Source organism: Vanellus vanellus (genome assembly GCF_965231255.1).
Source record: "Vanellus vanellus genome assembly, chromosome: 25".
In the NCBI taxonomy this organism is placed as follows: Eukaryota; Metazoa; Chordata; class Aves; order Charadriiformes; family Charadriidae; genus Vanellus; species Vanellus vanellus.
In genome coordinates, this window is record NC_138930.1 from 17,093 (window position 1) to 37,719 (window position 20,627).

Sequence of the window (20,627 nt, forward strand, 5' to 3'; positions counted from 1 at the left end):
ACAGCACATGCTGAGACACTGCCCTCAACCGTAGCCCCTGGCCACCGAATCGCATCTCCCGCCCCTTCCACGTGACAACTCGCCGGCCCATCCTCTACCCCTTTGGGTCACCACCTTCACCCTTGCGCGCCACCTGTAAGACACAAACAACACCGGTCGCTTATCACTTCACTGGCAATACAACACCCAGACAACTAACTGCTACCCAATCACTCATCTTACCTGCACTGAATAAGCCCTGGTGCTCGTATCCCACAGTGCTCCTTGCTTCAAGCTTCCAACTGAAACAGAAAAATACCCTGATGTAGTCATCGCAGAGCCACCGCTCACAGCTTCCCTCTAAGACCACACACCTACCCACCTTCTGACAGAGCTCCGCTCGGCTCTCCTACGTCGCCCCGCACAGCACGTCCCCCTGCGCCTGAAAAAACAATATCAAAGAAGTCACCTGGAGACGGAGAGATAGCTTCATAATGACAAATGTTCCCATTGACGAGTGTCATCTACAGCCCAACTACAACCTGCCAGAACCAAAGGCCACTAATCTTAAACTCCACACAAAGCAGCCTCAATACCTTGGAGAGGCAATCTCCGTCGATACTGCTTAACAGCCTCTCCCTCATAGCTCTGCTGCGCCCCTAAGAACATTACCAAAAAAAGCTGCCCACGCAACCCGCCGATGGCTACTCGATCCCAGGTGACTGTACCACCTTGGCCCCAACAGCCTAGCCAGAACACTGGGTTAAGCACACACTCTTACTGCCATCCCACCTACCCCTGACTCGACACCCCCGGGCAGGGCGGCTCCGAGCCACACAAATACACAGATGGACAGACTGACGCTACACAGAATCCTACAATGTACCTCAAAGATGAGAGAAAACTCTCAGCGAGAATGACGACACCTCGACCAAAGATGCCATCGAGCAAAATGATGAGCGAGAGCGTAATGGTGAAGTGAGGGGCCTCGACAGAAACCCCCGAGAACAGGCAGAATGTCACGACCAGTGACAAGAAGTGACTCACCAAACTGCAAAGATGTACGTGCAGAAAACCGGGCTTCAAGACCTAAGAGCATAACGATGCGGGGCAGAAGGCCCGCGCCCTGAAAACGGATGGCCAGAGAGCAGAGCTGCTTAAGCAGCTGGAAACCGCGCCGCAAATGAGGACCGTCCAGACACTTCTGTGACACCGCACCTATCCACGCTTTAGGCTTCTAATGCAAGAAAAGCGGCGCCCGACTGGCGCTATGCCAATGAGTACAGGCATTCGAGACTCCAGGGGTGCCGCCTGAGGCGCCGTGCCTTGCTCCTGGAGCATAAACCCAACATAGAGATCCGACAAAGGTCTAATACACCAAAGACAGACCACACCGATGACACCACAGACACAGGCTGGAACCGCCCTGCCCGGCACACGCTACCGTCGGGCTGAAGAGTAACCCGCTCCCTTTACCTGTCCAAAGGGGACTGCTCCACGACAGCCCTCCGCCCTACACTAACTTTACAAATCCTTTCCCACAATTGTCTCCCTTGTCCCCTCTCCTGTGCCTGTTCTTCAACTCATCTTTCAAAGGGCCGGGCGTCCAAATCCATCCTTGACTTAACACGCAAAAAACGGCTAGCTGGTACGTTCCTGCAGTCACCGGGTCCATCATCTGCAAAATAAAGAAATAAAAAAAAACCCACACCAAATCCAGAGTGATAAGCAACAATTAATTACAGCACCTAAGACACCAAAGAAACACAAAATTACCGTTGCGCTGGCATAAAGTCACTGGTCACATGCTCCTCCTCGATGCTACCCAGCCCACCTCAAATGCAGGAGACCGCAAGGGAACAGACCTCATCGACACCCAAATCCAACTGCAAAACATCTGAGAAAGTCTGATGAACCTGCCTCCCTTTCCCCTGTCCCAAAGCTTCAGAACCCCCTTCTCTTCTCCTGAACTAACAGGGAAGGAACCCCGCTTCTTCCAGACAACTCCCGCCCTGTATGAGAGTCTCTGAACCCCCTCTTGTCAGCTGCCCCTCGAGAGCTACTCTTCCGAGCCGTGCCCTGCAGGCAGCTTCTTTCTTCCCACAGACTCCAGGCTGCGTTACAGACCCACAAAGCCACTGAAAACCACTATACCTTAAATCTCTGCTACTTGCTTGAGAAATGCTAACACTTCATATACAGATGTATCGAAGATGCTTACCCTAGTGCCTGCTAAATAATCTTATCGTTGCTCCTATTAAGAAAATTTATATTAACAACTTACGTTGTATGTAACAAAACTGGTGAGAAAAACCCACAAAACTACATCTCCGATTAAGTCAGGAATTCCAAGAAAATGCAGGGTACCTGGAAAAAAAGAGAAATACATACTATTAAACCATCTTACCATCCCTGAATGCTCAATACAAAACTACTAACCAAAAAAAGAAAAAAAAAACCGAACACATTTGTTTTCTCTTAAATAGAACCTTAACTGGCCTGGAAGGTCTTTCCTAGAACATATGAGTTCTCCTTCTCTAAATGTGAACGCACACTAGCCCGAAGAGCTGAGCTGGCTCCAAAACTAGATTTGACCACAGGATCAACAAAAGACCTACACCGGAGACACCCAACTGCAGAATGAGCTCAATCAGCAGAGGCTGTGGCTCATATACCCCGGGCCCCGCCTTCCGCCCTTCCCACAACCCCCAGGGAAGGGGTGGGACAGACCAGCAAAAGGCATAAAGGCCGCCGCAGGTGTAGCAGCTCTTGTCAGCCTTAGGTTTACAGCATGTGAGGGACTGAACAGGGAAAGTGGCCCTTACAAGAAAGGCCAATATCTGCTTTTCTACTGTGACTGAAGCGATGGTGTCAGCAACGTGACCGGGTAAGTAATTCAACTTAATTGTTCCATTGCGTAGACAGAAAGAATTAGAAATCGTACTAAGCCCTAAAAGACACTAGTTGTCTAAATGTAATAATGATATTATCATCAAAGCTTATGTGCTTTAGCTTCCTTTCAAACAAAATACAGAGCTACGGGGTCACGCTTTACTTTTAGCAGGACCGTGCATATTACCTACCTTCTGCTTGAATTATGTTCTGGATAGGACTGAATGACAAAGCGGAACTAGATCCCGTGAGAAAACCTTCTCAAAAATATCTCTGCTTGTACCGTATGTTATTTACTGTAAAGTGCTGACAATTTAGAGCCCTACGTGATCACTCCTTGACCGATACTGTTAACAGAACTAGATGAGTCCGAAAGGACAGAAAGCACCAAAACATGTGGAAACTCAATAAAAGTATCAGAAATGGTATGAAGCATTCTAAGTAACACCTGGGTACCTGGAACAAAAATAGATTGCAAAAGACAACAAAAAACACCACGGGAAGTGTGTCTATAAAAATAGTTGAGGGCTTTCTAAGAGGAGATCTGAGCTGACGATAAGCATCTTTAGGGTACCGGATATGATATAGAAACATACTATAAGACAGACACCAAACAGGTGGCTCTGGAGCATACAGATGGTTTCGGAAAAAGTTGTATCAGAACAGGAGACGTGGTCAGAGGAATTAGAAAGGTCCCAAAGGGGCCAGAGAGACCAAAGGAGATGGGGAGATGTGACGAACTCAAAAGGGAATTGAGCAAAGTACAGATGTCCTCGGGGACCTGGGGACTGACTGGAGGTGCGCCCAAGGGCTGAGAGGACAAAAAGACAGACCAGAGTAAGAGATGGGGACTCGGGAAGCATTCTTAGGGGGAAAGAGGGGTGCGGAGTGCCCTCCGGAGCTAAAATGGGACTCTGGGATGTAGCGGTTGTGTCACGAGAGCTCGGTGGGAGCAGTGGAGGAGTCCCAAGGGGCCTGAGAGCTCAAAGAAGCCTCAAAAATAAGGATGAGGAATCCCGAAGGGGTTTTCGACAAAGTACAGATATTGTCAGGGCGCTGGGGGCAGAATGAAGGCATCTTAAATTGCAAATAGTAAGCTAAGGGCGCTCTGAGGCGCACAAAAAAATACTACCAAAAGGAAGCTGAAGCACTCTAAGGGCACTGTGCAGTACGAGAAAGGACTCGGAACGCATGGCTATAGAGAGTAGAGGCATTAGGAGGGGGCAGGGTAAGAAAAGAAGGCTCGGAGCCACAGCGGGTGCCTCGGAGTTCCAGGAGGGCATCTGGGCAAATCACAGATGAATGAGCGAGAGAAGCACCCGATGGTGATACCCTCGATAGCAGAGAGAAAAATAAAGGGCCGTTGTATGGCAAAGAAAAAACAGAGGCTCTGACGGACCGAAAGAAAGGGAGATTAAGTGCTATGAGGTGGTGGGGAGATCGAGGATGGTCTCGGGAAGCGTCTTGACGGTGAGGAGAGGGGTGTCTGTGGGGGCTGAGGGACCAAAGAAGGCTTGGGGATGACAAGGAGGAACTCGGGTGATCCTCTGAGTGGAGTACAGATGGTCTCAGGTCGCAGGGGAGAGAATGCGCAATCCTAGGTAGTGTAGAAGAACAAATGAGTGCTCTACGGCTCAAAGATGGCCCCACCTAAAGAGCTACAAGATGGATGTGGAGCACAGGGAAAGTGTCAGAAGTCAGCGGGACAGAAAAATGATTGGGAACACGATGATTGAATTTCAACAGAGTAACCGTGTCATGGGAGGCCCAGGAAACTAATAGAGGCACAGCTCGAGGGAAGAGAGGACGGAAGGACTGGGCTGGGTCTTGAAGAACGGTCTGGGAACACCTGCCCGCCGGAGTCGCGAGGTTCAGACCGGACCCCCTTGCTTTCTAAACTCCTCAGAAAGGAGTCTAGGTGGAACCGGTCTTAGCCTCTGACCGTAAATAAAGAGTTTGTGCCCCAGGTTCTGTCACAAAGTTGTTTTATTAACAGCTCGGGGCCTCCAAAGAGGGACCCCGTGGGTTCTTTTCCTGTGCTTTTTAAAGCCTCACATTCTATTGCGTAAGCTATTCACGCACATGTTAATGTGACGAGCGTGGCTCTTGACCGATCAAATTGTTCAACGGTTACGTGTCCTCTTTGATGACTGGAGTTTTAATGCAGGTGATTTTACCGTCTTATGCAGTTTCAGGATCTCTCTGTCTCATCCGTTGATGTATGTCATCTGTCTTCTGATGATTCTGGGCAGAACGGTCCCTTTTTTCATTTCGAAGAATTGTAGTTTCCCCTTGACCGTAACAGTCGCTCTAATTCATAATGTTAAGTATACAACCTTCATTATTATTACTTATACAATTTCATTAAGTTAGTTAGGTTACAATGTATCGAAGTCACGCAAAACTACTAGCTGTTCTTGCACTAAGAAGGAGTTCCGCCAAAGTTTGCTACGTTGCTGTTACATCTTGTGGTCTAGGGCTTTGCTGATCTAGCTAGAAACGCTAGGGAAAACTTTGGTTTCCCACTCTGGGTAGCAGATATGGACTCAGAAACTCTTCCGAGGGAACGAGAGGGGTGTGATGTCTGTGATAAAGCTAAACGTATGCTAAGGGCAACCTTGAAAGCATCCGTAGATGTTGCGACATGGTGAGAGAGACCAAAGAAGACTCGGGGACATGAGGAGGGAGTCCGGAGAGGCTGGGGACCAAATGGAAGCACACTAGATGGCAGAGAGGACGATAAGAGAACTCGGAGGCACAAAGAAAGAGAGGACAGGTGTCTGAGGGAAAGAGCTCAGACAGAAAATTTGATTGGGGATCGAGTAAATAAGAAAGAAAATGAAAAAATAGCGATGGCAATCTCGAAAGACGTAGAAAGAAAATTTAAAAAGAGAGGGCACTAAGGAAAGGCAAGAAATAATTAAAAATACAGACAGCAAAGGAGATAAATGTTGACAGAAAGTCTTCAGAATATCCGTGATTAAAGAATCAAGGAAAAAATTAGAAAATAGCAATGGCAAACTAAAATGCAGGAGTAGGAAGAAAAGTTAAAAAGCAATGGCACAAAGGAAGACAATTTTGATAAGATGGCAAAGAGACTAAAAGTAGGCATAGCAAGAACATTAAAAAAGCGATAGGCAACAGGGGGATTAAAGACAAAGATTAACGGCAAACTAAAACAGATGTAAAAGAGAATTTTAAAAGCGGTGGCACTAAGGAGAGACGAGAAAATTAAAAAAGATAAGCAACAAAGAGTATTAGGGAAACAGGCAAAAAACCAGAAACTATGAATCAGACACGTAGAATGAAGATTTTCAAAACTGTCAGCATTAATGAAAGAAGAAAAAAGTTTAAAATAAACACAGACAACGAGATAAAAGCAGATAGAAAGAACAAGTTAAAAGCAAGAGCAATTAGACAAAGAAATAAATAAAAATGAAAATATAGGGACAGCAAACTAAATAAAAATCTTTAAAAGCAACAGGGTACATGACCAGCACAGAACACAATAAATGAGTATTGGCAACTTCATAAAAGTAAACATAGAAAGAGATATGGCAACAGGGTAAGACGCAGACAGGAAAACATTACAAAATGGGGATAGCTAACTGAATAAAAGTTCACCTAGTGATAAAATTTAAAAAGCAAATGGGGGGTGAAGGAGAGGAGGGGGGGAGGGGGGGGGAAGGGGAGTGGGGGAAGGGGGGTGTGATAAACTCAGTATCGTTTGTTCACCAAACCTAAAAACTTACATTTCCACAAGAAGGCAACTGCTTAACAAGATGTGGCGAGATGGCCCACATTTTACTGTGTAAACAAGATATGCATGATTGTGCAGACAAGACTAAGCTGCAAGGTCAAGTTATGTAGACAAAGTATAATAAATTGTGAAAAGACTTGAAGGAAAGAAACCTTCACCTCAAGACCACTGGCAATACTAGTGTTTAAGATATTCATTTGTGTAATTTTAAGGGTGTTTGGTTAGTACTGCCAGAGTTTTAGAGATACCTGTAGCACTTGGATAAATATTTTGACAAAATGTTAGATGAAGAATCCTTATAGAATTTACTAACTCTTTAGAAAAATTGGGGGACTGAGTCAAAGATATAGTACTAATTAACTAGTAGTAATTCATAACTGAAATAATTAACAGAGGACAATTTGCTGATCCAACCAGCTGCTCAAGAAACCATTGTGATAGACTTGTATTGTGATAGACTTGTTAACCAAACCCGTATGTGAGCTATGCAGCATTCCACAATATGCTAATCGCTGTAAACCAGTATAGCCGGAAGAAGTAAACAAGATATGCTAGCCTTGATTGCTGATAAGGGAATACTTTACAGTTGTAAAAGTACGTATGTAGTATGCATGCTCTAAGTGATAAGATCGTGACCTACCAGAAAACCAGAAAAGACCCCCTAACAACAAAGCCCGAGGCCGCAGAAGAAACCAGCGAAAAGTCACGTCATCCCAGAAGAGAAGGGGGATTTATCCTCTGGAGGGGATAAAGTGCGAGCCTAGGTGGAGCTGCGACTCCCTGGCCGCCCAGCGCTGCCTTTGCTTTCCTACCTTAATAAATACTTAGTGAATCTGGTTTTGATTCAATTGGTCTTAATTTCAACTATAACAAATTTGGTGCCGTGACTCGGATCCAGACAGCCCACTCAGAATTCGACTCTGGGAGGGCGCCCCATCCTCGGATGGTCCCGGAGGAGATTCCGACTTAGCTCGCCTGGATTTTCCGAACTGAGATAGGAAAGCAAAAAGAAAGAGAAAATAGGTACTGCAGTTCCCCGTAATTTTTGTGCACGAAGAGCCGGGCGAAGACTCGGGAGTGAGTGAGTATGTTGCGATACCGTTCGGTCGGGGATTGGATACCTGGGGTGCGAGTGACTGAGATGTCCATCGAACTTTATAGTCCACCGGGCGAAGCGAGTGTGGACCTCCTAGTAGTGCGGTTCGCATTGTCCGCGAGGACGTGGGCCACAAACGGAGGGAAGCGAGTGAAACCTGAGTGAAAGAAGGCACTCTCGGAAGATGGAACAGAAGAAGAGTAAGACTTCTGATTCCATGCAGAAGATAAGGGGAGGGGTGGGCTCCCTGACCCCATGATAGCCCGTTATCCCGGAGTGCACCTGGTGTGTAAAGGCACTTTGGAAGATGGGACAGAAGAAAAGCAAGCCTTCTGATCCCATGGGAGGGACGAGGGGACCTCAAGGTGAGGTTACCCAGGATTCCCTTTGGAGTAAATAGGACAGGCCATCAAGGCTAAGGAAAAGTGTACCTGAAACTCAGCGTCCTGTTAAGCAAGTGAGAGTTTAGATTTGTAATCGGTCTGACTATCTTGGTGCAGATTAGTGGTAAACGGCAAATGGTTTAAGTTACACGTAACTGGCTATTGTTTTAATTGGAAAATCTTGTGGTGTGAGAATGGGCCCTTTTATATGACTGAGTGAGTGTTTGAGTGAGTGAGGTGTGGAGTTTGTGTGTTCGCCCTAAGCGAAAAGGATTTTTACAATGGAGGAGAGGGAACATCGACATAGTCCAGGCGCAGACATTAAATGGCTACTACAGCGGCCAAACTGGACTAATCAAGACACTGAACATAAAACTCATATGGTGGATCTGCGCACCAGAGTTGTTCAAGAAATTAAAGAATCTGTTCCTCGAGGACAGAATATAAATAAAGCTCTGAGTGAACATCAAGGGAAAGATGAAACCCCCACTAAATGGCTGGACGGATTGCGACAGAATCTGCAACTCTATTCAGGGCTAGATCCCACCACGCCTGTGGGACAAGTTCTGTTGAGAACTCAGTTTGTGGTAAAGTCATGGACAGACATTAGAAAGAAATTGATGAAGTTAGAAAACTGGCAAGAGCGAGGATTAAACGAGTTGTTGAGAGAGGCATTGTTCTCGCCCCTCGCTCTCGGTACGAGATTGGGCATGAGACCATTGGTTCCAACTGCAAAGTGTCATAGAGCGAATAGTGGTCTTGCATAAAGAAGCTAGAGTTAGAAAGGGAAAAGGGAAAGCTATTGTTTGTGCTGTGCTGGGAGCGTGCCTGGCAGCTGTGGTGGAGGACAGGAGGCGGGCGCCCCACCAAGAAGAGGTGATAGTTGCCTCAATACAAGCAGCACTGGCGCCGTTGCAGGAACAATTACTAGAAACGGAGCGGACGCTAGAGGAAGAAAAGCACCAAAACTTAATGTTGAAAGAGGAACTAAGAGTTCGGCTCCTGAGGGAGGCAGACACCCTCGATGAGACAAAGGTGATGCCAAAGGGAAAAAGGGTACGCCCAATTTACCCTCAGGGGGATTTAAGAAAACTAAAAGATGCCACAGATAACACCCCACCACATGTGCCCACTGGTAAAAACAGAATACATATATGAGGACGATAGCGACAACTGCCCTCAGGTTGTCACCAGAGAAATCCCCTTTACCGCCACTGAATTGGCCAAACTATGGAAAGTTTTTGCTAGGACGGCAAGGGAATCTGAAACTGAATATGTGTCGGGGGGAGGGGGGAGGACAGAATCATGTTATCAGAAAAGGGAGCTGAGGGATATTGGGACCCTGGCGTTTTCCTCACAACGGTCGACCGCCGAGCTCTGTGGTCTCTGACCCAGAGAGCCGCGTATTGGGCCGGGGGGGCTGAACCCATTGGAGAGGGAGGATCCTCTAGCTATAAATGGTTCTGTCAATCAGCTATTGGAAAGTGTACAGAAGGCGGCTTGCCTACAAATGATGTGTGATCGGGAACTCAAACCAAACCTAAGCTCCCCAATGTTGTTACCAGTAGATCCCGAGCGAGTAACACCCCTGATAAGAGGACTCCCCGACTCACTAAAACCTACTGAAATCCAATTGCAGGGGAGGATCCAAAATGTGTCTCGGGAAGAGCGAATTGCAGCTGCCCGAGGAGGGATGGTAACCCCTGAGCAGTGGTGAAGGGGGAAGAAGGTAGGGACCTGGGGGGAAGTGGTTCAGGAATTAATAAATTACAGAAGGAAATATGGGCCAGTAAGTCGGACTTACCAAAAGGTAGAAACTAGAACAGTGCGGGTGGAAGAGCCGGCGAATAAATCATTGTTTTGTTTTGTTTTTTTTCCTGGAAGAAGCCCTGATCTAAAAAAAAAGACCTCTATTCCGGCAAGAATTGTGGCAAATAGGACTGCAAAAGGGGGTGCCCCGAGCCTTAATGGATGGGGTCCCCACCAAAAAGCTAGAGCTCCTGGTGCGGAGATGGTCTGGACAAGGACCCCCGCCCAGACTGAACCCACCTTCGGCGCCACCCGTGGACATGGGGGAAAGGTTCAAGAGAAACGAGAAGGTGGCAGAAAGCTAAATCCTCTGCCCCCTCAAGGTGAGGGGGAGGCAGAGGGTGGATGTTTATTAGGCGACTCACCTGCAATAGTAAGGGAGACTTACTAATTACAGTTGCGGTAGGGCCAAGGAAAAAGCCTGTGACTTTTTTAATTGATACAGGGGCCCAAATTACAGCAATTAATTGGAGTGAGGCAGAACAGTGCGGCATCTTGGCCTCTTCTAAACACCTAATAGTACTAAGTGCTTCGGGGAAAACCCAATCTGTGCCCATGACTCCGGTAACCTTGTGACTACCAGGAGAGGAAAGTCCGGTGGACACCATGGCGACTGTAGGGCCCTTTCAAATGAATCTCCTGGGAATAGATGTTTTGAAGGGAAGACAGTGGCGGGACACCCAAGGGAACTTACGGTCTTTCGGTGTTCCTCAGGTTAGAAGGCTAACTGAGAATTTCAGTGTGGCAGTGCGCCTGCTACAAGCAGCGCCTCCCCTCCCCCCTTCCCGCTTGACTAATGTGAAACCCTACCCGTTACCCCTGGGAGCGAGGGAGGGCATCACCCCCGTGTGAGAAGATCTGAAGAAACAGGGAGTTGTAGTCCTGGCACAGCCCCTCTTCAATTCTCCCTTATGGCCTGTGAGAAAACCTAATGGGAAATGGAGATTGACTGTAGAGTACCTACGCCTCAATAACAATACAGGCCCATTAACGGCAGCTGTGCCAAACATCCCCGAACATCGCCGAGTTAATTAGCTTAGCTTTACGGGAGGCCGAACAAACTATTCGAAAACAACCCGTAGTTCTTCGGGCCTGTTCACGGTGATCAAAGCAGGTGTAACAGAGACCCCACCCCCTGACAGGGTAGCTCAGCGCCTCCGTGAGGAAATGGTATGCTCAAATAGAACACTATTGGGAAATTTTTTCTGTGGCAGAAGGGACTGCTAAAATACTGCCTATCCAAGATGAGGCGAACTTGGATAGGGAGAGGCCCCAACTTTCCCCTGTGATCAGGGTAACTCCCCCATTCTCAGAGTAGGTTTTACTGATGCTTCATCGAAGCGAGAAGGGAAAGTTTGGAAGTACCGGGCAGTGGCCCTTCAGGTAGAAACCAAGGAGCAGATCATTACAGGAGAGGGCAGTGCACAGGTGGGAGAGCTGGTTGCAGTGTGGAGTGTGTTTCACCGTGAGAGACAGACTCTTTCCCCTGTGCACATTTATACAGACTCCTATGCAGTGTTCAAGGGCTGCACAGAACGGCTTCCGTTTGGGGAGCAGAACGGCTGGGAAGTCAATAGAATACCAATTTGGCAAAAGGAAAGGTGGCAAGATATTCTTGCAATTGCAAGACAGGGGACATTTGCGGTAGCATGGGTAGCTTCCCACAAAAATACAAACAAACAAACAAAATAAAACAAACAAACAAAAAAAAACCAACCCCCCCCAAAAAACCCTGATACCCCGGCTGGCCGGTGGAATGCAGAAGCGGATGAGTTGGCCCGATTAGCCCCACTGCAGAGCACCCAAGTGCCAGGAGGACGTGGGTTAGCTAAAAGACCTTTTGGGAAAAATATAAATTGATTTTACCGAACTTCCAAAAGTTGGTAGGTATAAATATCTCTTGATACTTGTAGACCACTTTACTCATTTTGTGGAAGCTTTCCCAGTGGCACAAGCCACTGCAAAACGGTAGTAAAAATATTGTTAGAAAACATCATACCACGGTATGGGACTCCATTTTACCTCCAAAATTATAAAGGAAGTCCTAAGTCCATTAGGAACCAAATGGGACTACCATACCCCGTGGCATCCGCAGAGTTCGGGAAAAGTAGAAAGAATATATCACTGAGCTTATGAAGAGGAGGCAAGAGTTAATAAAGAAAGGACTGATAGTGCAGAGACCGCCTTTAGATATTACAATTCACAAAATCAAACCAGGAGATAAAGTATTGATCAAAGCCTGGAAAGAATAATCCCTGACTCCCTGTTGGAAGGGACTTTTTCTTGTTTTGCTCACTACAGGTACTGCTGTTCAGACTGCTGAAAGAGGGTGGACTCACGCAAGCCGAATCAAAGGACCCATTCAGAGTTCCCATTGGGAGGCAACAGGAAGCCCGGACAACTTAAAAGTTACCTTCCGAAGAAAACCGGATGAGTGCGACTATCTTTTGTAGACATCCTAACTGTATTTGTTCTAAATTATTATAAGTATAAACTTTGTAAAGAAAAGTGGTGGGTTCATTGCCTCTATAGGTATCCTCCTAGCGGTATTTGAATCTGAAGAGTGGTGGGATATTTTTGCCAAAGGTCTAAACCCTGAAAAGTGTGATAAGCTCAGCGCTGTTTGTTCACCAAACCTAGAAACTCGCATTGTCACATTGTTTTACAAAAAGGCAATTGCTGAACCTGCTGTTGCAAGATAGCCAGCATCCTGTGAGCGGGCAAGGCTAAAACTGCAAAGGTCAGGTTATGCAAACAAAGTAGGATGTGAAAAAGACTTGGAGGAGGGGAGGGGGGCTCATGAAGACGAAGAGTACATGATGTGAGGAAGACATGAAGCTTTCATCCCTGCGACAACCAGGAGGAAAAGGAAAGCAGAAAACGACCCCCTAGCAACAAGTCGTGTCGGGCAGATGCAGAGTACCCCTCTACCGGAAAAAGAAGAGTATAAAACCAGGGACTTTTGGGAAACGGGTGCGAGCCGTCGGCGGAGTGAGACTCCCGGGCCGCCCAGCGCTGTTTTGCTTGCTGCCGCTTGCTAAATAAATATTCCAAATTTTTAATTGACTCTGTCTCGCATCAATTTGTGGGATCAACTTATAACAAAAAGTGTTGTTTCCATGCAAATGAACCTTGGTTAACAAAAGTCAAAATTGTACAAGTAATTTGCAGACGAACAGTGTCTAGAGTGAAGTGTGGGCCTTGGGAAGTGAAAATTAAGAATTGGGAGGCATATAAGTCAAGGTGGGCTAAATGTGAAGGAGGTTCCCCTGAAAAATACAACTGCTGCCGAGAAGATGGTACCCCTCGCTGCTCTAAGCAATAGAGTAGGCAGAGGAAGAGGCAGAGGCGTACTGCTGTGGGGATTGAGGTTGATGAACCACCTCCAGAAATGGCCCATAAGGCCCTTTGACTTACAACTCCCAACCCAAGCGACCTTAGGACTTCCTGAAGTCTACACACTCTCCCAGGAAACAAAAGTAAAAATCAAAGAAATTGCCAGGGATCTTGGGATACCTATAGCAAAGGCAAGAGCACTCCACCTTTCTCAAATCTGCAAATAAGTCTGTGTACAACAGGGGTGTTATTAATGACAATAAGGAAAACCCAAGGGGAAGAGAGTCCCCACAAACTCTTTCTAGATGGGAAGATCAACAAATCATTGCCAGTATAACTACAGCAGGTGGCCCTAGTTTTCTCACAACTTTTTGTCACCTAGCACCCACAGAACAGTGTCTAGATCAAAAGGGCTTTTACTTTTGCCCCAGCTCAAACCCAGGAAGAGGATATTGTAACTATCCCAATGCCTACTATTGTGCATATTGGGGTTGTGAAACAATTGCTTCAGATTGGGATCCAGGGGCTGGAAAAGATAAGTACCTTACTGTAGGATATGGACCTTTCAGATGTACCCGTACGAAACGGGATTGGCAAGAAGGAGCTCGGTTGATACATTCCAAGACGGGGCTCACCCTCTGTGTGTCTCTAGATGTGTTCAATGCCCTTCGAGAATACTGCATCCAAGTCACTATTATCCCAAAGGTATTATATCATCAGGAAAGTGTAATTTATGATTATTGGGACACTAAAACACATCTCATTGCTAAACGAGAACCAATAACTGCTATTACAGTAGCCACATTGTTAAGTATTGGAGCAGTAGGAGCGGGGACAGGAATAGCCTCCCTCAGTCAACAAAAACAAGTATTTAGCTCTTTAAGAGCTGCAGTAGATGAAGATCTAGAAAGAATAGAAAAGTCAGTAACTACATTAGAAAAATCTTTAACCTCTTTATCAGAAGTAGTGTTACAAAAATAGGAGAGGAATGGATCTCCTCTTCCTACAGCAAGGAGGATTATGTGCAGCCTTAAAAGAAGAGTGTTGCTTTTATGCTGACCATACAGGAGTCGTAAGAGATTCGTTAGCTAACTTAAGAGAGGGGCTAGAGAATCGAAAAAGGGAACGAGAAGCACAATCCTCCTGGTATGAATCGTGGTTTAACCAGTCACCATGGTTAACTACCTTAATTTCCACCCTAGCGGGGCCCCTCATAATGCTGTTGTTAACTCTGACCTTTGGGCCTTGTATTGTTCTTAACAAAAGTTACAAATTTGTTAACAGGTTGGAAACAGTGCAACTAATGGTAATGAAGCAATCAGAACTGGAAATGAAGATTATACCTGATGAAAACTCTGAGTTAGATGCAGCTTGTGAAGTACTGTCCAGGTTTGATCAGCAAATTTCTTGTAAATAAAAGAAAAAGGGGGGATTGTAATAAGTAACAGAGGACAATTTGCTGATCCAACCAGCTGCTCAAGAAACCATTGTGATAGACTTGTATTGTGATAGACTTGTTAACCAAACCCGTATGTGAGCTATGCAGCATTCCACAATATGCTAATCGCTGTAAACCAGTATAGCCGGAAGAAGTAAACAAGATATGCTAGCCTTGATTGCTGATAAGGGAATACTTTACAGTTGTAAAAGTACGTATGTAGTATGCATGCTCTAAGTGATAAGATCGTGACCTACCAGAAAACCAGAAAAGACCCCCTAACAACAAAGCCCGAGGCCGCAGAAGAAACCAGCGAAAAGTCACGTCATCCCAGAAGAGAAGGACTATAAGAAGAGGACTCTGGAGGGGATAAAGTGCGAGCCTAGGTGGAGCTGCGACTCCCCGGCCGCCCAGCGCTGCCTTTGCTTTCCTACCTTAATAAATACTTAGTGAATCTGGTTTTGATTCAATTGGTCTTAATTTCAACTATAACAATAACCTAAAAGACAGGCCTGATAAAAAATGGATGAAGCAAGAACTCTTGAGGCATTGCCAAGGACAGCTCCTGATAACAAATAAAAGAAGGTCTTGAAAAGCGGCTGAAACCAACCCTGCAGTCTGGACAGAGACCAAAAAGAAAAACTGAGTCTGCGCAGGGACAAAAGGTTACTTGAAGTGATGAAGAAGAATTTTCAGCCTTCATCCTCAAGACCCTCAGCGACCACCACCACAAAGCATTGCGCAAGCACAGTTAGGAGGAGTTTATGAAAATGACTTCTTAAAGCTAATTTTAATTCAAAGCGGGGATAGGTTATGCATATGTATAGGCGTATTAAGAGATCTTATGATTATGTAAAAAGTACCATATATATTTGAGAAGGCCGCTGCATTGGGTGCACGCCGTCGGTGGAGTGAGACTCCCAGGCCGCCCAGCGCTGTTTTGCTTGCTGCCGCTTGCTAATAAATACTTCAAATTTTAATTGACTCTGTCTCACGTCAATTTTGTGAGATCAACTTATAACAGGGGGGAGGGGAAGAAGGGGGAAGGGGGGGGGAAGGGGAGGAGGGGAAGTGGCAACACAGGACAGGGGAAAGAATGGCTAAAAGCAGCAAGGAGGGACAGGGGAGTAAGGGAGAGTGAGGCAAGGGGCGACAAAAGGTGGAAAGTGGGTGTGAAGAAAGGTAAAAATCGGGAACAGCAGGGGAAGAATGGGAAAGGTGGAATGGGAGGAAGAAAAGTTAACTGGGGAAATGGGGAAAGGAAAGGCAGAAATGGGGGAACAGGAGAACATGAAGGAAAAAATGGGAATGAGGAAAGGGTTCAGGAGTGAAAACAACAGCAGGGGAAGATGGGGGGGTAGACGGGAGAAAGAGGTGGGAGGGGAACAGGGAATGGACAGAAAAGGGGAGGGGGAAAGAGGGCAGAAAGAAAGGGGAAAGAAGGGAAGGAAAAACAGGGTGGGAGAAATGGAAGGAGGAAAGGGGGAGAGGGAACAGTAGGAAAACAGGAAAGAGGGAACATGTGAGGGGGGAGGAGTAAGGGAAAGGGAGAACACAGAATGGGAGGGGAAAAAAGGAAAAATAAGAAAGGAGAAATAGAGGATGGGTAGAAAGCGGTGGGAGAAAAGGAGAAAGAATGAAAAGGGGGACCGAGAATGGAAGCAAAGAAAGGGGAAAACGGAATGGGATGGAGGAAGAAAATTTCAAGCAGGAAAGAGGAGACAGAGCAAAAAAGAGCAAATGGAGAAAAGAGGACAAAGGGGGAAAAGGGCAAAGGGAGTACAGGGGAAGAGGAGGGGAAAGGGAGAAAAGGGGAGGTGGAAAGAAAAGGGGAAAGGGGGGACAGCAGACTGGGGAGAAAAGAAAAGCAGAAAGGGGGAGACAGAAGATGGAGTGGGGGGAAGTAAAGAGAGAAATGGGACGGGGGGGAGAAAGGGAGCACATGGGACGCGTGGGGTGCAGGGGGAACTGAGAATGAAGGAAAGGGAAAAGGGGGGATCCGGGGGATGGCAACAGGGAAAGAGGCAATGGTGGAAGGAGGGAAGGCAAAAGGAGGCAAGGGAAGAGGGAAAGGGGCAACAAAGAGGGAAGGCAAAGTAGAAAACGGATGACAAAGGGGAAGAGTAAGGAGGAAAGGTGCGACGTGGGAGGGGATGGTAGGGGAACAGGGTGACAGGAAGGGGGACAGCAAGGGGAAAACAGGCGACATGGGTGGAAGGCAAGGGAGAAAGGGGGAAGGGAGAATAGGAGATGTGGAGGAAAGAGGAGACTGCGGGGGCGGGGAAGGGAGGGCAGCAGGGAAGAAACAATAAGGGGGGGGCGGATGAGGTGTAAAGCTGGAAAAACAGGGGCGAGGGGAGTAGAAAGACAGAGAGGAGAGATATGGAACAGGAGAGACAACACAGGGGGAAGGGGGGGGGGACAGCGGATGGAGTAGGGGAAAGGAAAGAGAGAATGGGATAGGGAGGAAAGAAAGGAGGAAAGACGGGATATGGGACAGTGGAAAAATGGCGAAAGAAAAAAAAGGGATGATGCGGAGGCAAGGAAACGAGGAAAGGGAGGACAGGGATGGAAGGAAAGTGAGAAAAAGGGGACCGGGGGGAAGGAGAGGTACAAAGGGATACTGGATATGGGGGGGGATGGGGACGGGATGGAGAAAGAAGTAAAGTGGCAACAGCAGGGAAAGACAGTGGCAACAGCAGGGAAAGACAGGGCAACGGGGAAAGACAGAAAGTGGGTACAGAGTATAAGGGTCAGGAAAAGGGAGAGTGTAACTGGAGGGAAGAAAACGGAAAGGGGGGAAGTGCAGAGACAGCTTTGGGTGGGGGCAAGGAAAGGGGAAAGCAGGGAGAAGGATGGCTTGAGAATAAGGAGGAGAGGGGAAAGGTAGGATGGAACAGTACAGAAAGAAAGGAGGAAAGGGGGCACAGAACAGTGCAGAACAAAAGGAGGAAAAGTGGGACGGTGGAAAACCAAAAAGGGGGGGATGAGGGAAAAAAGGAAAGGGGGGAAGGGAAAGTAGAAACAGTGGGGGAGAAAGAGGGGACGTGCGAGGTGTAAAGATGGAAAAACAGGAGCAACAGTTAGAAGGTGGAGGCCGGAAGGTGGAGGCCAGGAGGTGGATGCCGGAAGGTGGAGGCCAGAAGGTGGAGGTCAGGAGGTGGAGGCCAGGAGGTGGAGGCCAGAAGGTGGAGGCTAGAGGCTGGAAAGTGGAGGCTGGAAAGTGGAGGCCAGAAAGTGGAGGCTGGAGGCTGGAAAGTGGAGGCCGGAAAGTGGAGGCTGGAAAGTGGAGGCTGGAAAGTGGAGGCCAGAAAGTGGAGGCTGGAGGCTGGAAAGTGGAGGCCGGAAAGTGGAGGCCGGAAAGTGGAGGCCGGAGGCCGGAAAGTGGAGGCCGGAAAGTGGAGGCTGGAGGCCGGAAAGTGGAGGCCGGAAAGTGGAGGCCAGAGGCTGGAAAGTGGAGGCCGGAAAGTGGAGGCCGGAGAGTGGAGGCTGGAGGCCGGAAAGTGGAGGCCAGAAAGTGGAGACCGGAGGCTGGAAAGTGGAGGCCGGAAAGTGGAGGCCAGAAAGTGGAGGCTGGAGGCTGGAAAGTGGAGGCCGGAAAGTGGAGGCTGGAGGCCGGAAAGTGGAGGCCGGAAAGTGGAGGCCAGAAAGTGGAGGCCGGAAAGTGGAGGCCAGAGGCCGGAAAGTGGAGGCCGGAAAGTGGAGGCCAGAAAGTGGAGGCCGGAAAGTGGAGGCCAGAGGCCGGAAAGTGGAGGCCGGAAAGTGGAGGCCGGAGGCCGGAAAGTGGAGGCCGGAAAGTGGAGGCCGGAGGCTGGAAAGCGGAGGCCGGAAAGGGGAGGCCAGAAAGTGGAGGCCGGAGGCTGGAAAGTGGAGGCCAGAGGCTAGAAAGTGGAGGCCAGAAAGTGGAGGCCAGAGGCCGGAAAGTGGAGGCCGGAAAGTGGAGGCTGCAGGCTGGAAAGTGGAGGCTGCAGGCCGGAAGCTGGAAGCTGTCAGTGCATGAGATTGCATTTGTATAATTTTGTAAAGTATAATACTGTTTGGTTTTATTTATTGTGATAGTTATTTTTGTGTCATTTTATTTATTGTGGTGAAATTATTTTTTGTTGATGAGTTCGTTGACATTCAGGAGATCGTGGATTTTGATTGCAGTGTTTGTATTTGTTGTTGATTTGTAAGTGCTGTGAGTTTCATTATATGAATAAATGTTCATTTAAGTACGTGATATTGTGTCGTTATTGGTCATCGTTTGTGGCACCTAAAAGACCGAGAGACTCAAAATTACCATTGCACTCGCAAGAAGTCACCGACCCTGTGTTCCTCCTCTCGACTACCTGGCTCGCCTCAAACCCTCATCCGCTCCCAAAGGCAGCCTGCACAGTGCCTGCAAAGTAAAAGGGAGAAACGCTTCACTGAGCTGCCACATGATACTTTGCTATTAGATGCTAAAGGGGCCCATGAGGACCTCGCCGGATCGAACCGCTCATTGACTTGTGGCATTTTTCATCTGAGCCTGTGTGCGGCACCTGCAAAAACACAAGCAGAGCAGCACCTGCTGAGATACAGTCTGAAACTTTAGGCTGTGGATAACAACTCCCATCTCCCGCTTCTTTACCTTGACAGCTTTCCGGCCCATCCCCCATCAGTTTGGGTTGCCGCCCTGGGTCTTGCACCCCACCTGTAAAACACAAGCAGCACGGGTTCCTTACAACATGACCGGCCTGAAAAACGACTGATACTTCAGCCCGCCAATCGCCAGTCACCTGGACAGAGTCAGCCACTGAGTCAGCTCATCGCTTCAAGGAATCAAATTGAAAAAAAAAAAATGATATGATAAATGCTGTCATAGAGCCACCGGTCACAGCTTCCCTCTAATGCCACACATGGCGACCTGCCTTATTATAGTGCTCCACTCGGCTCTGCTACGCCATCCTGCACAGCTTGTCCCTCTGCGTCTGAAAAACAACATCAAACGAGTCACCTAGATGGGAAGCGATGGCTTCCTCATTCCGATGGTCACATTCCCATTTACAAATACTATCTAGACTCCAACTACAGCCTGCCATAAAAACAAAAACAAAAACCACACACACAAAAAAAACACTCAAAGTGCCATACAAAGCAGCCTTTTTTGTCTTTGAGGTGCAGACTCCTGCACTACTGCTGACCAGCATGTCCAACTTGGTGCTGCTCATCTCAAAAACCACTAATGGAAGAGCTGTCCATACAGCCTGCTGATGGCTACGCGATCCCAGATGACTGTACCGCCGTGGCCCCGACAGCCTGCACACAGCAACATGTTAACCATAGACTCTTACACCTATCCCACCTACCCCTGACTCGACACCCCGGGCAGGGCGGCTCCAAGCCACACAAGCACACAGATAGACAGACTGACACTACACAGAATCCTACAATGTACCTCAAAGATGAGAGAAAACTCTCAGCGAGAATGACGACACCTCGACCAAAGATGTCATTGAGCAAAATTATGAGCGAGACCTTAATGGTGAAGTGAGGGGCCTCGACGGAAACCCCGGAGAATGTGCAAAACATCACGACCCATGACAAGAAGCGACTCACTAAACTGAGATGTACATGCGGAAAACCAGGCTTCAAGACCTAAGAGCATAACGATGCGGGGCAGAAGGCCCGCGCCCTGAAAACGGATGGCCAGAGAGCAGAGCTGCTTAAGCAGCTGGAAACCGCGCCGCAAATGAGGACCGTCCAGACACTTCTGTGACACCGCACCTATCCACGCTTTAGGCTTCTAATGCAAGAAAAGCGGCGCCCGACTGGCGCTATGCCAATGAGTACAGGCATTCGAGACTCCAAGGGTGCCGCCTGAGGCGCCGTGCCTTGCTCCTGGAGCATAAACCCAACATAGAGATCCGACAAAGGTCTAATACACCAAAGACAGACCACACCGATGACACC